We start from the raw sequence: 16,099 nt of genomic DNA on the forward strand, positions 1-16,099 counted from the left end.
ACAGACATAGAAAATTGTTTCAGCATTGTTTAAATGAAATTATTTACTGTTAGATATATACCACACATTTTTATTTCAAAATAAAATTAGTTTCATATATATCTTATTTATTGAACTGATTCGTTGTCTTCCAAAATTTACTATAGAAAGACTACAGAGACAGGCAACTTAAGGTGATGTTGGATGTTCAGGACACTTTAAAATGTAGATTATAAATTCTGATAAATAGATGGAAGAAAGATTATATGATGGATGTATAATACAAACGGATAAAATAATCTTATAGAATAGAGACATGTTAGATCTTACAATGTATGCTAAGAGGAGCAAGAACAAGAAATTATTCATAGAAATTGAGAAGTGTGGTCAGCATGAGCTAGAGAGCTAATTTTGTTCTTGGTGAATTAATGGGAGTTGTAACACCAAGAGGAAAATCTAGCTCTTAGGTTGTGCTGACCACACTCTTACTCAGTTTCCATGAATAACCTCCTGTTATTGCTCTTCTTAGCACATACATTGTAAGATTTAATCTGTCTCTGTTCTATAAAATTATTTTACCCATTTGCCTTGCCTCTCTCAATGAGTCCTTAACTTTATGAAGATTCCCATACAGATAATTTTACAGATTACTGCACATCTTTTGTATCTCGTCTCATCTTTTCCTTAACATGTTAGGTTTAATGACCTGTCATATTCATGTAACTTGGGTTTCACATGGATTAATTAATGCTCTGGTAGGGTGGTAAATCTTACCTATATAGTGTAGCATGTCTGTCAGTTCATCTTTTTCAGCCAGCTTTCAGTGGGATGAAACCCAAGTTTCTGGAAGGAAAATCCTATCACTTTTTATTTCTGATTTTCAGCTCAAAAATGACTTCAACAAGGGATCAGGCTGAAAAAGAAGTGACCTTAAAATATAATATATAAGAATATATTCTTCTTAGGAAGCATGCTATACTTTATAGAATATGTAGATAAAATTGCAGTAAAACCAGTACCTCTCAATATTAAAAAAAAGCATTGTGAACATAGGAATATAAATAGGAATTTATGCATGAAGGTATTTCATGAGTAAACTTCTGTTTATTTGCCTATGCTAGGTAAAATATGGATAAAAACAGCAAGCCTATAATTTTTTGTCAAGTATATTAGGCTTTCCAATTTGGTAAGAAAACTAGCTATGACTATGAAATCCCATCTGTAAAAGATGAGATTTCATAGTCATAGTACATTAGCACCTTGTTTGAACAAAGGGTTTCAGCAGACAGGAGAATGACTGTTGTCATTTGCTAAACAGCATTATCTGGAGAAGAAGTTGACAAGATGGAGTGAGTTCAAAGATGAATTATGAATTGAATTGAATATGGTCTCCTCCCAGTTATCTAGTTTTGATCCTTAACCAGTCCCATTAGATAACTGGGAGGAAACCATGTTTTACATAGTCTATAAGAGAATGCAGAATGCCAACTAGAGCTATTGATCCAATATCTAGTCCTGAGGTGTACCATGTTAGTAGGTATCTACTTTGGATGCAAATGGACTGTTGACTGGGGTGGGGGAAGAGGTTCTTCTTTAGTAGCTTCTCCAATTTGGAGGTTAGCAATCATGGTATGTTAGAGTGTCTGGTCCTCTGCCATCCTTTTGATCTTGTAATAGCTCTTGTTACCCATCCATCCATCCATCCATTTCTTTACATCATCAACCCATGAAGCTCTTGGTCTACTGGGGAGAGGGCTGGGGATTCAGACAACTAAATTATATTTTGTATTGGCTGAAATAAAAACTTGCATTATGATGGTACAACATAAGGAAAAATTGTGCCAGCTGAAGTTTCACCTGCTTAAACTATATTCATGCGGTTCTCATTAGGGAGGCAGAGTAAATGTCAAAAGTAAAGCTGGTGGAGCAACTAAAGCAAGGTAAATGTCAGAAAACATCAGAACAGAACAGAACAAAGAATAGGCACCATCATGTAGGAAGCATCAATAAAAGAAGCAGAGGAATTACAGAAATACTATAGCCAACATAATTTATGTTATTAAGACAAAGAAGACCAATGCAGCTGCGATCCTTTAAATAATAGTAATAGCAGCTTTGTCTTTGCTGGAATTTAATTTTGATATCAGTCATTTTGTGAAATGTGGGATGTGCTGTATTGTATTCATTGGATTATGTAGATAAATTATGGATATTTAAGGCAGATAGAAGGTGGGGGTGTGAAGTGTGAGCTGAATGAAGACTTGCTGAGTTGTAACATATTGGTAACTGAAAGTGTTAGTGCGAGAATGCCACTAGGAGGATGAGTGCTCATCTGATAGAAAAGAGGGATGGTGTAAAAGTTTTGAAAAAAAAGCAAACAAGCGATCTGATAAAGTTAACAATCGATGGTAAGAAAGATGAAAGCGATACAAATGTAGCAGTAAAAAACAGAGTGCAATTAAAGGTAAGGTGGCAAGTGGCTTTGACTATGAACGAGCATCTATGGCTGGCAACAAAATTGAAAGAGTGAATGAGAGTGAAAATGTGACACAAGATTTGAAAGTTGAGTTGGTTAGGATGAGACAAGAGATGAAATGGATGCGGAGAGAAGTTAAGAGAATTCGATGTATGGAAGAGTGAAAATGATGAAAACAAATAATATCGGTATGAAAGAGGTAATAAAAGACCTGTGAGTGGCATTGTATGAGGATTTGATTATTAGAGGTGTGGTGGATGAGAGGATGCACAAGGTTTGTTTTCCTGGAGGTAGTATGAATAGAATGATTGAGGCATTGGATTTGAGAAGTAAGCGAGCAAAAGAGTTGGTAGTGGTAGGGACAAATGACTTGACTGGGAACAAGGAATGCGTAACATTGGATATCAGGAGATTGTTGAGAAGGACAAAAATTTAATAATGTAATAGGAAAGGTAGTCAGTGCGTTGCCCAGGTATGAGAGTGATGAAATGAGGCAGAGAACGAAGACTGTGAATGACATGTTAGCAGGAATGTGTGAGGAGAAAGGAGTGCAGTTTGTTAATGTGTTGAATGAGTTTGAAGGATGAATTGAACTGAATATGAGTGATGGACTGCATTTGAATGATTTTGGTGCTAGTCAGTTGAAGAAACTGCTACTGGAAGGTTAGAGAATTGAGTGTAGAGAATGAATCTAATCAATAAGAAGTGATGTAAATGAGCAGAAGAGTATGAATGAAATGGTTATGAATGAAGAAGTGAGTAGCATGTAAAGATTGTGTGCTTGTAGGGTTTCTGTTGTGTGGGCTTGTTGGTTTAAGTCTGTTTATGAAATCGTTAAACTTAGAGCTTATTATTGTAACCGGCAAAGGAAAGATAGCGGCTTTGTCTTTGTAGGAATTTAATTTTGATTTCAGTCGTTTCGTGAAATGTGAGGTATGCTATATGTATTTGTTTATGTAGATTAATTATGAATATTTAAGGTAGATGGAAGGATGAATGAGGACTTAATGAGTGGTAATGTATTGGTAACTGAAAGTGTTATTAGCAAGAATGCCACAAGGAGGATCAGTGGTTGTCTGAGAGAAAAAAAGGGACAGTGTAAGAGAGCAGCAAAAAAATAGTAAAAAAAATTTTTGAAAAAGTGAGTGAACAATCTGATGAACTTAACAATGAATGAGAGTGAAAATATGATGCAAGATTTGAAAGCTGAGCTGGTTAAGATGAGGTAAGAGAGGAAATAGATGCAGAGTGAAATTAAGAGAATTTGAGATATGTATGGAAGAGTAAAAATGATATTGGTTTGAAAGATGTAGCAAAAGACCCACGAGTGGCATTGTATGGGGATTTAATTATTATAGGTGTGGTAAACGAGAAGATGCACAAGGTTTGTTTTCCTGGAGGTAAGATGAATAGATTGATTGAGACATTGGATATGAGGAGTAAGCGAGCAAAAGAGTTGGTAGTGGTAGGGACAAATGACTTAACTGGGAACAAGGAATGTGTAACATTGGATATTAGGAGATTGTTGAGAAGGATAAAAATGTAATAGTGCGATAGGAAAGGTAGCCAGTGTGTTGCCCAGGTATGACAGTGATGAAATGAAGCAGAGAACGTAGATTGTGATTAATATGTTAACGGAAATGTGTTAGGAGAAAGGAGTATAGTTTTTTAATGTGTGGAATGAGTTTGAAGGATGAATTGAACTATATAAGGGTGATGGACTGCATTTGAATAGTTTTGGTATGAGTGATTTGGAGAAACAGCTTCTGAGAGGTTAGAGAAATGAGTGCAGAGAATGAATATGATCAAGTAAGAAACAATGTGAAAGAGCAGGTGAGTAAGAAAGGAGAGATTGAAGTGGTGGATATGAATGAAGAAGTGGGTAGCATGGGTATAGAGAATGAGAGAAAAAGTGTGCAAGATAACCAGAGAAATGGGGATGCTCAGGATGGACAGGGGAACACAGCATGAGAAAGATTCATGCTCCAAGAGGATGTGTGTGTAGACAAAAAGGGAAGGGGGGGGTTGATCTGGAATCAAATGAAAACAGTTGAATTTAAAGAAGGTTCTAAGATGAATAAGGAGAAATGGCTCGAGTTAAGCATGGAGAAGTCACATCTAATAAGTGGTATTAGTAGAACTTGCTATAGATCCAGGAATGAGCTGCTATTGTGTGCAAATGCTAGAAGTGTGAGAAACAAGGAAAATGAAATGGTTGCATTAATTGAGTTGAATTAATCTGTTCAACCAAGAATTGTTGGAATAAGTGAGACATGGTTGGATGAGGATGACATCCTGCCAGGAAATGAAATGGAAGGGTGTGATGTGTTTCGTGAAGATAGAAAGGATAGGAGGGGGGGGTGCTATTGGTGATAGATAAAGAGTTAAGTCCATGCAAGAGGGAAATAGTGCCAGTGGTTTTGAGGCAGTATGGTGTGAGACAGAGGTGAATAAATGAAATATTTAGTTGGGTGTTGTTATGGACCTGGTAATGTGAATGGTAGTGACCATAAAATGTATAATCAAATTAGCCAAGCAAATAAGAAAAGAAAAGGGTGATCATTATGGGTGATTTTAATTATGGCAAATATACACTTGAATGATCAGATAGCAACTGGAAATAAAGTAAAATGAGTTTCTTGAGTTTTTTAGGGACATCTACCTCAGACAGGGTCTTGGGTTTGATCATCTCCTCAGAAGATGTAATTATAAATGAGGTGTCAAATCACCTTCCAGTTGATGAGAGTGACCATGAAATGATTACGGTGGTTGCCAGCAGTGTGAGGACCTCTATGAGAAAAAGGTATTTGTGGAACTACAAGGCTGATGATTATGAGGAGCTCATGAGACATACTGCAGGTGTAGCATGGAATGAGGACTTAGCTAAAAAAAGAGATCAATGCAGCTTGAGGATATTCAAGAACTATCTGGTAGAAGCAATGTCTAAATGTATTCCAAGGGTCAGAAGGTTAAATAAGGTAGGTGTGAAATGGATGAATGAAGAGATTAAGCATGCTATACAGAGAAAAAGAGCATTATGGAGGCAGCATAAGAGAAGTAGTAATAACCAATTCCATGAGGATTACAAAGACCAGGCAAGGAGGGTGACTTGGTTGGTAAGGGTAGCAAAAGTGAAGTATAAGCTGCAGTTAGCTAATGAAAACAAAAAAAAAGAATTCTGGGGAGTTCTTTTGATATGTAGTCAACAAAAAAAAAAAGAATGATTATGGAAAGATGACATTGATTGGAAAAAATGGTATAAGGACAACTTCTGCAGAAGATATAGTTGAGATATTTAATGCGCAATTCATAAAGGTCTTTCATTCTTGTGAATATGACATCATGGTAAGTTTGAGAGCAGTTGATAATGGGGAGGAGAGATTGACTGTAAGTGAGCAAGAGTTATATGGGAATTGAGAAAACTTGATGTTAATAAGGCTGTGGGACTTGATAATATCACCACGTATTTTGAAGGAATGTACTTGCCAGGGAATTAGCATCTGCCTTGACATATTTTTTAAATATGAATCTTGTACTGAGTTGAGTTCCAAAGGAGTGGAAGGAGTGCAAGATTGTGGCACTTCATAAGGGAGGTGATAGAACTCAAGCATTAAATTATAGGCCTATCTGTGTGTCAGGTGTTGTGATTAAGTTGCTGGAGGAGCTGGTGATAACTGGGATCCAGAATTGGGTTAACAACAATGGTATTATCTTTGATGGACAGCTTGGATTTACTAAAGGGAGGTCATGCTACTTACTTATTACAATAAGGTGACAGCTTCCTTGGACAGAGGAGAGGGATACACAGTAGTATACTTTTGCAAAGGCTTTTGATAGATTACCACATGATAAGTTGATAGTCAAACTAGAGTGAATGTGGTTGGATATTAGATTAGTGCATTGGATCGGAGACTGGTTATCTGATAGGTATCAGGAAATTGTGTATGGTGATAGAACTGTTTTAGAGCCATTGCTGTTTAATCTCTATGCTAATGATATTGGCGAAGATTTGGATGGGGATATTCAGTTGTTTGCAGATGATGCAAAGTTGGGATGAAGAGTAGAGAAGATGCTGTGGCCTTACAAGAAGACTTGAATAAATGGAGGGCATGGGGATGGAGGATGTGCAATTAAATATGGCAATATTAAATCTGTATGAAGCAAGGGTGCACATTATCTCCACTGTTATTCATCATTTCTGTATGGGGATTCGCTATTAAGAGGCGTAATAATTGCGAGTTTAACGAAGTCGTACCAGCCGGGTGCGAACATAAAGGACGTCAGCGAATCTATTCGACTGCAAAAACAGGGTGAAAGAGATGATAATAGTGGCAGGAACGAATGATTTGAAAGAGGACAAAATGGAAATGATAGAGGATGTGAGGGAGTTGTTTGAGGTAGCAAAAGAGAAGAGTGAGAGAGTTAGGATGGTGAGTATCTTACCGCGGTATGACAGCGAAGGGTTTAGAAGGAGGGCCATAATTGCCAATGACTTTATGCGTGGGTTATGCATGGAGAGTGGTGTGGAATTTGTGGATGTGTGGAATGAGTTCGATGGGCGAAAGGACTTATATAAGATGGATGGGTTACATTTGAATGGAGTTGGTGTACGGAGACTTGAAAGAGTGTTGATGAATGATGTGGAAGTGGATGTACAGACTCAGGGAAACTAGATTTATTAAGAGGGGGGGGAGTAGATATGCAGACTTTAGGGGGGGCAGTTAAGTGTATGAATGAGTATATTATGCCCGGGCGAGTACGACGGACAACAAATCAGAATGGGATAATTAGTATAAGGAATCAAAGTAGGGATGGGACAAATGGGCTTCTGCGATTCATGTACACTAATGCCAGGAGTATTAGGAACAAGAAGGAAGAGTTTTTGGCCATGGTTGGCACTTCCAGGCCACAGGTTGTCGGTATTAGTGAAACATGGCTGACAGAAGATGATAAAGCTAGTGGGATTGAATGCGATGGGTATAGCGTGTTCAGGAGTGACAGGGTGAATAAAAAGGGGGGAGGAGTGTTATTGATGATAGCTGATGAGCTTCAGCCAAGGAGTATAGAAGTTGAACTGCAGGATGGAGAAAAAAGCACATTTGAGGCTGTTTGGTGTGAGATACAATCTAGCAGAACAAAATATACAATTGGGTGCTGCTATAGACCGGGTGATGGAGTGGATGGTGGGAATAGTATGCATAAGCAAATAGAAGAAATGAATGGAGGGAGGGTAATTATTATGGGTGATTTCAATTATGGTAACATTGACTGGAAAGAGGAGAGGGCACATGGGAGGAAGGAATTGGATTTTATGCAGTTATTAAGGGACAACTATCTACGGCAACATGTATTGGAAAATACCAGGGGGCAGAGAGTGCTGGACCTAGTAATTGCAACTGAGAATGTAGCTGTAACGAACATGACCATGTTGCCACCAATTGGTGAGAGTGACCATAAGGTCATGACTTGGGAGGTGGCTAAAGGAGTCGAATTTACAATTAAGACAGGGTATATGTGGAATTACCGGGCTGGTAAGTATGACAAGCTTAGGTGTGTGCTTGGCTCAATGCCATGGCATGTAAAACTGCAAGGGCTGGATGTTGATGGTGCATGGGAGGTGGTTAAGAACTGTTTGCAGGAGGCAATGGTTGACTGTATACCAAGAGTCCGAATAATAAATCAGGTAGGGGTTAAATGGATGAATAACACTATTAAGCTTGAGCTGCAAAAAAAGAAACAATTGTGGAGGGAATTTAAGGAGAAGGGTGACCATTAGGTGCATGAACAGTATAAAGCTCAGGCCAGGATGGTAACAAAGGTGGTAAGAAAAGCAAAAGCAGATTACGAAAGGAAATTGGCCATGCAGGCTAAAGAGAATCCCAAACAGTTTTTTCAATATGTTGCAAGTAAAAGGAAAAATGCTCATGGTAGAATGATCTTAAAAAATGCTGAGGGTAGGGAGGTAACTGAATCAGTCGATGTTGTGGAATTACTGAGCGAGCACTTTGCAAGAGTATATCATCCAGGTGGTGGCTTTGCGGAAATGGAGGAACCAACAGCTTATACTGGAATTGTGATGAATGAGGTAGAGGTAACTAGTCTATTACAGAACCTCAATGTCAATACATCTGTGGGATTGGATGGTATACCAGCTCGTGTCGTACGTGAAGCGGCCAAAGAATTGTCAGTGCCCTTGACCATTATGTTTAATTTGAGCCTCAGGACTGGGTCAGTCCCAAGGGGGTGGAAAGAGGGGAAAATAGTTCCACTGCACAAAGGTGGTTCCAAGGCTGCTGTTGAAAATTACCGGCCAATCAGCATAACAGGAATCATTATCAAGGTCTTAGAGAAAATAGTCAAGAGGAAAATACAAGATTGGATAGAAGAAAATGGGATACTGTATCGGGTACAGCATGGTTTTGTGAAGGGTAGGTCATGCCTCAGTAACTTGCTCACGTATTATAACACAGTGACGGCTGAACTGGATAAGGGTAATGGGTTTACAGTGATTCTGCTGGACCTTGCTAAGGCCTTTGACAGGATACCACATGGAATTCTAATCAGTAAATTGCAGCATATGGGAATGGACATAGGGTTGGTGAGATGGATAGGAGGGTGGTTGACGGAGAGATATCAGAGAGTGGTTTACTCAGGAGTAGAGTCCACAAGACGGCCTGTGACTAGTGGTGTACCACAAGGATCTGTTCTTGGACCACTGCTGTTTAATTTGTTCATAAATGATATAGGAAAGGATCTGAGAGGAACAGTTCATTTGTTTGCGGATGATGCGAAGTTGGGTAGGGCAATAGTGAATGCAGATGACGTCAAAATTTTGCAGGATGATTTGGATAGATTGGAGGTCTGGGCTAGGGAGAATGGATGTCAATTTAATGTGGCAAAATGTAAGGTTATGCATTTTGGGGTGAAAAGATGGGAGGCAGTTTACTGCATTGGTGGAACCGTGCTCCAGGAAATTGATGAGGCACGAGATTTAGGAGTGTTGGTGGATAAGGAATTGAAATTTAGGGGACACATTGCAATAGTGGCCAAATCAGCTCATCAAATCACTTGGTTGCTGAAGAATACGTTGACAAGCAGAGACAAGCAGGTTATTGTTCCTCTGTATCGAGCCTTGATAAGACCTCATCTCGACTACTGTGCTCAGATTTGGTCACCTAGGTTTCTTCTTGATGGGGGGGAGGTGGAGAGGATCCAGAGGCGAGTGACCAAGATGATAGCAGGTCTGTGGAATGAACCGTATGAGAACAGGTTGAGGATTTGTGGGTTGCAAAAATTGGTTGATAGGCGGAGGAGGGGAGATATGATTGAGACATTCAAATTACTGAAGGGTTTCTATAAAATTAATTCAGAAGATATTTTTGAAAACAGGGCTGGTTGTGGGAGGACTAGGGGACATCCATGGAAACTGGGCAAAAGTGTGGTTAGTAAAGGTGATAGAGCTGGGTTCTTTACTTTTAGAGTAGTGAATGAGTGGAATGCACTCCCTGAGTCTGTGGTGGATGCTGTGACAGTGAATGAGTTTAAGGCGAGGTATGATAGATACTGTATGAATGTCGAATAGTTGTGATGAAAATGATTTGGGGCCTTCCTCGATGAGTCTAATGACTCCCTGGAGTTGTCCGTAATAATAATAATAATAATAATTATGAAAGAAAGTGTTATTAAATCTGATATCAAAGTTGAAGATGCTAATCTCAGCTCTTTACTTTATACTCCTATATAAATCCAGTACAAATCTACAGGCATCCTTAACTAAACTGAATGACTGCTGTAATAAATTATCAGCAATAAAATGACAAAGACAATGAAAATAGGAAGAAACACTGAACATATCAAGTGCTTCTGAATGGAGAGCCTATTCAAGTAAAACATTTCAGCTATTTAGGCACAATTTTTAGTGCAGATAACACATTAAATATGGAAATAGATAACAGAATTAGCAAAGCTGGCATGGTAGAAGTCAACCAAATAAATTTATATGGAATAAAAGACAAATCAGTCAAAACACTAAACTAGCTGTATACAAGACAGTGTATACAACCAGTTTTAACTTACAAATCTTAGAGCTGGGTTAGAAACAAAACGATTGATCAAAAACTGGAGACTACAGATGGCATCAGTGGAAGAATCATATTAAAAATGAGGATATTAGGAAAGAACTTGATAGGAATGTGTAGTAGAGGTAATTTCAGGTGGTATGGTCGCTTAAACAGAATGGGAGAGGAAAGATTAGCACAATAAGTATTCTTTGCCAGGATGATGAGGAAGATTGATATAGTAATAAGTGCCTTAGATCTGAAATATAAGATCTGAAAATATTGGATTCCTGTGAGATAACAGATTAATTTGGAGGAAAACTGTTGATAGGAAGTTAGTAATTATGTAACTTTTTATATAGTAGTGTCATAATATCCTGTACATCCCTGAGGATACAAATCTGGTATTTGATGAATATCGATGATGATTATGCTGTAGACTTGAAAATGTAGAGCAGATAACAGTGAAATGTTTAAGAATATTAGATTAAATATTAAAAAAAAGAATGGTCTGTTTTTGAAATTTCAGTTATGTGGTATAAATTTGAATGGAGACTCAGCTAACAGTAATAAAGAGAGTGAGTTTTAAAATTTTTCAGCAATAATTCTTTAGTCACATGCAACTGGGAGATATACAAGTGGAGAGCTTTAGCATCAGAAAATGTAATTTTGGAGCTTGCTTTCTTATATGGCCTTGTTAGCTGAGTGATTAGCGTATCTGCTCTCCAGCCAAAAGCCTGCTGGTTCAAATCCTGCCGTGGGCATGGATGTTTGTGATTCAGTCACGGATGGACTGCCAAAATTTGAAATACTAGTGGTGGTGGTAGGCGGTTGACGTCATTGGTGTAGTTGCGGTTAGTTGTAGTTGGTGGAGAGTTGTAGAGTAGGTGCTCTCCCTCCATTAGTCTTTGGACTCCCTGGAGGTGTTATGTAATAATAATAATAATAATATCGCCTTATATTACAAGATGGAAGATAATGACAAACTTAAAACCATCTTAAAGAAATATCATAGGTGAGAATACTTAAAGTGGAAAGAAATGAGAAATGAGAAAAAGAAATGCTTGGGAGTTACGTAGTTAAGAAATTTTTGGGAATAGCACTGAGGAATGGTATTCATTCATTCATAGTTTATTCACAATATGATAAAATGTGAAAAGTGAAAAAGAGATTTACATCAAAAATTAAAGATTGCAAATTATGATCTGACAAGTCTCTCTATTTTGAGCTAACTGGTAGACGTCAAATGTAGTTTTACAGTTCAGCCTATTGATGTACTGCCAAAATTGTTTGCATGGTCTTCCTCTACGGTGATTGCCATCTTCTGGTTTGTACGAGGAGGAGGTCTGATTACTCAGACTTCAGGATGCCTACGTTGATGTCCAAGCCATCCGAGTTGTAATTTTTTTGGCTGTATTGACAAGTTGTTCTTGCTTAGCTAGATTTAGCACAGTAGAGTTTGTGACATGGTCCATCCAACTGTATCCAAGGATCAGTCTGAGACATGTAGTTCTGAAGGAGTTAATTAGATCTGTAGTTTTTTTTTTTTTTTTTTGGTGCTTATTGTCCAGAGTTGAGAACCATACAAGAAGATGGATCTGCTAGTTGCATGGTATAGCCTTAATTTTGTCTTTAATGATATTAACGATGATTTACAGATAGGGCAGAGTTTGTTATGGAGCTGTTTATGTGTTCTAATATCATTTTCTACATTGCTGATGTATAATCCAAGATATTAAAAGTCCTTTATTCTTTCTAAGGGGCTATTGTTGATATGAAGTATAAGGTTTTCATAGCCTATTGAAAATACTTTGGACTTTTGGATGTTGAGCTGCAGACCAATAAGTTTAGCTCGTGCCTTTAGTAGACTGGAATATTTTTGTGCATTTGTAAGTTCTGTATCAATAAGTGCAACTGTAAAAATTTGATGTAACTTAATAATGCCAGAAAGCTTTACATAAATTTTTACAGAAGTCAAGTCCAGTAAGATTGTAACCTGTATGTCTATGTATAGTTAAAACAGTTTGTTAATGTAAATAATTCCTATGGGAATTGTCCATACTTGCTGCCCTAAAACGAAAATTCTAGAATGTTTTGAACTAAGGCAATACCTTGCCACCAGAAAACCATATATGTTAGCATATATATAAGGACATAAAAATTGTTTGTGAAGTCCACCTGTAAATACTCAAGGTCAATGTTAAACGGACCGACAAACTTCAGACGAATGTCCATTGCCCGAAACAAATAGGATTAATGGAGTACACGAGAAGAACAAAGAAAGGGTCAGCGTCAGTGGAAGTAAAAGGGACCGCACCAAAATGTTCGGGATTAATGGAGTACACGAGAAGAACAAAGAAAGGGTCAGCGTCAGTGGAAGTAAAAGGGACCACACCAAAATGTTCGGGGTCCCATATCTTCGTGCAGGGATACTTAAGAAGGCAAATAAAAGGTGTTGGCCGGAAGATCTGGTATCGGTTCCAGGAGTTTCTCATCGGTTGTCCAGAGGTCATTATCTAGAAGTCGCCTGCGGTTGTCTGTCAGATGTAAGCCATCGAGGATGCAACTTCAGGAGAAATCATGCCAGCAATCTAAAAGAAAGATGATGGGAGCCGATCCGCCAGGCAAAGCAGATATTTGATGATGAATCATCGCTGGAAGCTGTTGTCCGAGGGGAGAAATTTTCGAGCGGGAAGAAATTGCTCCGTTAGTCCAACGCGCATGCAAGCATTTCACAAGCCGATAATCTTTGCCCGAAGCAGCGAAGACAGCATTCCAGAAGCGTCAGTAAATCTATCACCGGCGTAAAAAACGGGAGAAAAAAGCCTGAATTGGGAGAAAAGGATCAGGACTCCAGTTCGAAGCCAAGTACACAGGGTAGCAGCCATGAAGTGAGTTGATCTGTTTGTTCAATTTTTTTTTAATTATAGGAGACCTTTTTTAGTGGACTGTTAAGTTGAGGCTGATGAAATTGAGCAGAGTTGAATGGTTGTTTAATAATTAATAGAAATTTATATGTGTAACAGTCAGAGAGTAACTGTTTGTCAATGGTGCATTTTGCCTATAGAATTATCTTAATATTGGAAGGAAAGAGCTTTTGTGTCTAATGATATTTTTTTATGTGCATAACAGTTAAGAAGTAACAGTTTATTAATAGGTACCATTGCTTAGGGTAGTAACTTGTATTTGGAACAGAGTGGTTAATTTTGTGACATAATTTTCATGAGTTGAAAGGGCATTTTAAGCTAATTGTTGAACTAAGCAAATTTTTCTTTATTGCAAAATTAGTATCAATTATTTTATGTAAAATAAATGTGTTGTTTAAATGACAATAGAGTGTTGCCTGATATTTAATTCTTTGATGCACTGTTCCGAAAAAATCATTAGAGCCTATTAGCGGGAACCTAGGAAAGGGGATAGTAAAGGATAGATAGTAGATCACGACTGCAGATATTAATTAATCAGGGATGATTTGAATGTAATGGGAAAACTACTGGGTGCATTTAACACTTCTTGTTACTAGAAAACGGACATCAATGGGGCAGCTTTTTTTCAAATAAATTTTCTGGTGTTCAAAGAATAAGTATAGCATAAAGAGATCCATAAAGAGATATTAAAGGGATAAAGAGATACCAAAGACTGGTAAGGAAGAATAGTTAGAAGTACATAATAATTATTGCATTAAAGTATATATATAGAGTGGATGCAGAGATAAAATGAGATAAGATAAGCCAATTAAGAAGATATATAAATAATAAATAAATAGATCCCCCCTGTTTACACAACGTTGTCAGGAAAGCTATTTGATGAGATTTGATGAAAGGTTTGATGAGATCTGTGCATAGTAGTCAAGATGTGACCATATCATAGACTTATAAAGAGGAATAATAACATTAATATTTCAAACTTCCTAATAACAGTAATGATCAGTAATATTTTCAAACCTAACTGAGTTCAAATGCATACAAGAATAAGAGTTTACAATTTTGGCAAGACCTTCTCTACTGTACAGAAGTGAATTATGTACCATAAAAAGTGCAAATCAAAAAGAATAGAATCAGAGAAATGAAAATTCCTATGAAGAACAGCATGCTATACTCTCCAGGGTAAAAAAAAAAAAAAAAAAAAAAAAAAAAAAAAGCTTCGATACACCCAGTTGGAGGATATAAAGATCAGAGACAACCAAGAAAAAGAATAAGTCTGTCAATGTGTTATTCAGCATCCAAGTAAACCTTTGAGCTATTTTGTCAACTTTTTAGTATGCCCTCTAAACTTCAACTTTCTGTCTGCTATCATCCCCAAAATCCCTAACATCATTAATTTCCTGCAATCCATACCATCAATGTAATACACAGTATGTAATCTTTTCATCCTAAATTGCATATTAAACTTTAAACTTTAAACACATTAAACTAATAACTATTATCTTTACCCACATTGAACATTATTCAGCATCCAAGTAAACCTTTGAGCTATTTTCTCAACTTTTCAGTATGCATTGACAGTTTATTTAAATCATTTTTTTATGTGCCTCCCATCCACAAAAGGTTTTTGTAAACCTGTAGTACATTCATATCGTGGGTGGGCTAGGGAACAAACACATGATAACAGAGTAGACAGTGAGTCGGTAGTAATATTGAAAGTGCAGTAGTGGAAGGACAGGAGAACAAAAAGGACCTCAAGAAGGAAAAGCACACTTATAGTCCTTCACAGGACACAGGTCAAAGTGCTAAATTCAAATATTGCAGAAACATCCAAAGATTACTAGAGCTGAGAAAGGTAGGAAACATGATTGTATGAATAAATGAGAGAAATAGGGTCAGGAAAAATATTTTATGGTGATTCTATGATAAGATAAGCACGTAATCAAAGCATGACAAAATCTTGTTTCCCCTGGCACAGAAATGAATAATATTAGTAAACCTGTCAGGATGCTTAAAGGTAAGGTGAAAGAGTTATTTTTGGCTGGCACGAATGACTTGAAAGGTAAAAAATATTGCATGAGTTATTGGAAAAAGCTAAAAGAAAAGTGAGAATTGAGGAGGAGAACAATGATTACAAATGAAACAATGCACATGTTGAGAAGGAATAGCATAAAGATTGTAGTCCTAACTAAATCTGATGAAGGAAAGTACTTATATAATGCTGACATACTGCACCTGAATAGATTTCTAGTTATGCACCTAGAGATAGAGAAAGGTTTGTTCACTAAGAGTGTGAAAGTGCAAAGCCAGGAAAATTAAATCAGTTGGATAGAGCTGGTTAGTATGAGGTGAGTAACTGAGTGCTAGAAGGGCAAACTATGCATAATCTAGTCTCTCAGGCAACAATATGGAAGTCAATACGAGATGTAAATAGTTTTGGTGTGTGTGTGTGGGGGGGGATTTGCTACAGTTTATATATACAGCAGTGCTAGTGTTAGCCCTGTGGAAATGATGCTTACATCCATAGCACTTTGACTACCTGAAGGAGGACAGTTCTAAGTTTGATTTTAGTCACTGACTAGAAAAACTTTTTTTTAAGCCTTTTTGCAACCAATTCCTGAGTAGTGAATCTCTGGCATGGGCAAGCAGGTTTTTCATCCCTT

The 16,099-nt window shown here is 37.4% G+C and overlaps 1 protein-coding gene across 3 annotated transcripts in view; it reads left to right on the top strand.

Moving 5' to 3' along the window:
• LOC150103527 (low-density lipoprotein receptor class A domain-containing protein 4-like) overlaps nucleotides 1–16,099 on the top strand; it is a 282,835-nt gene that overhangs the window by 225,632 nt on the left and 41,104 nt on the right. The window lies entirely within an intron of this gene.

Source organism: Typopeltis vanoorti, chromosome 9 (genome assembly GCF_054136105.1).
Source record: "Typopeltis vanoorti isolate ZY-2024b chromosome 9, IOZ_Tvanoo_1.0, whole genome shotgun sequence".
In the NCBI taxonomy this organism is placed as follows: Eukaryota; Metazoa; Arthropoda; class Arachnida; order Uropygi; family Thelyphonidae; genus Typopeltis; species Typopeltis vanoorti.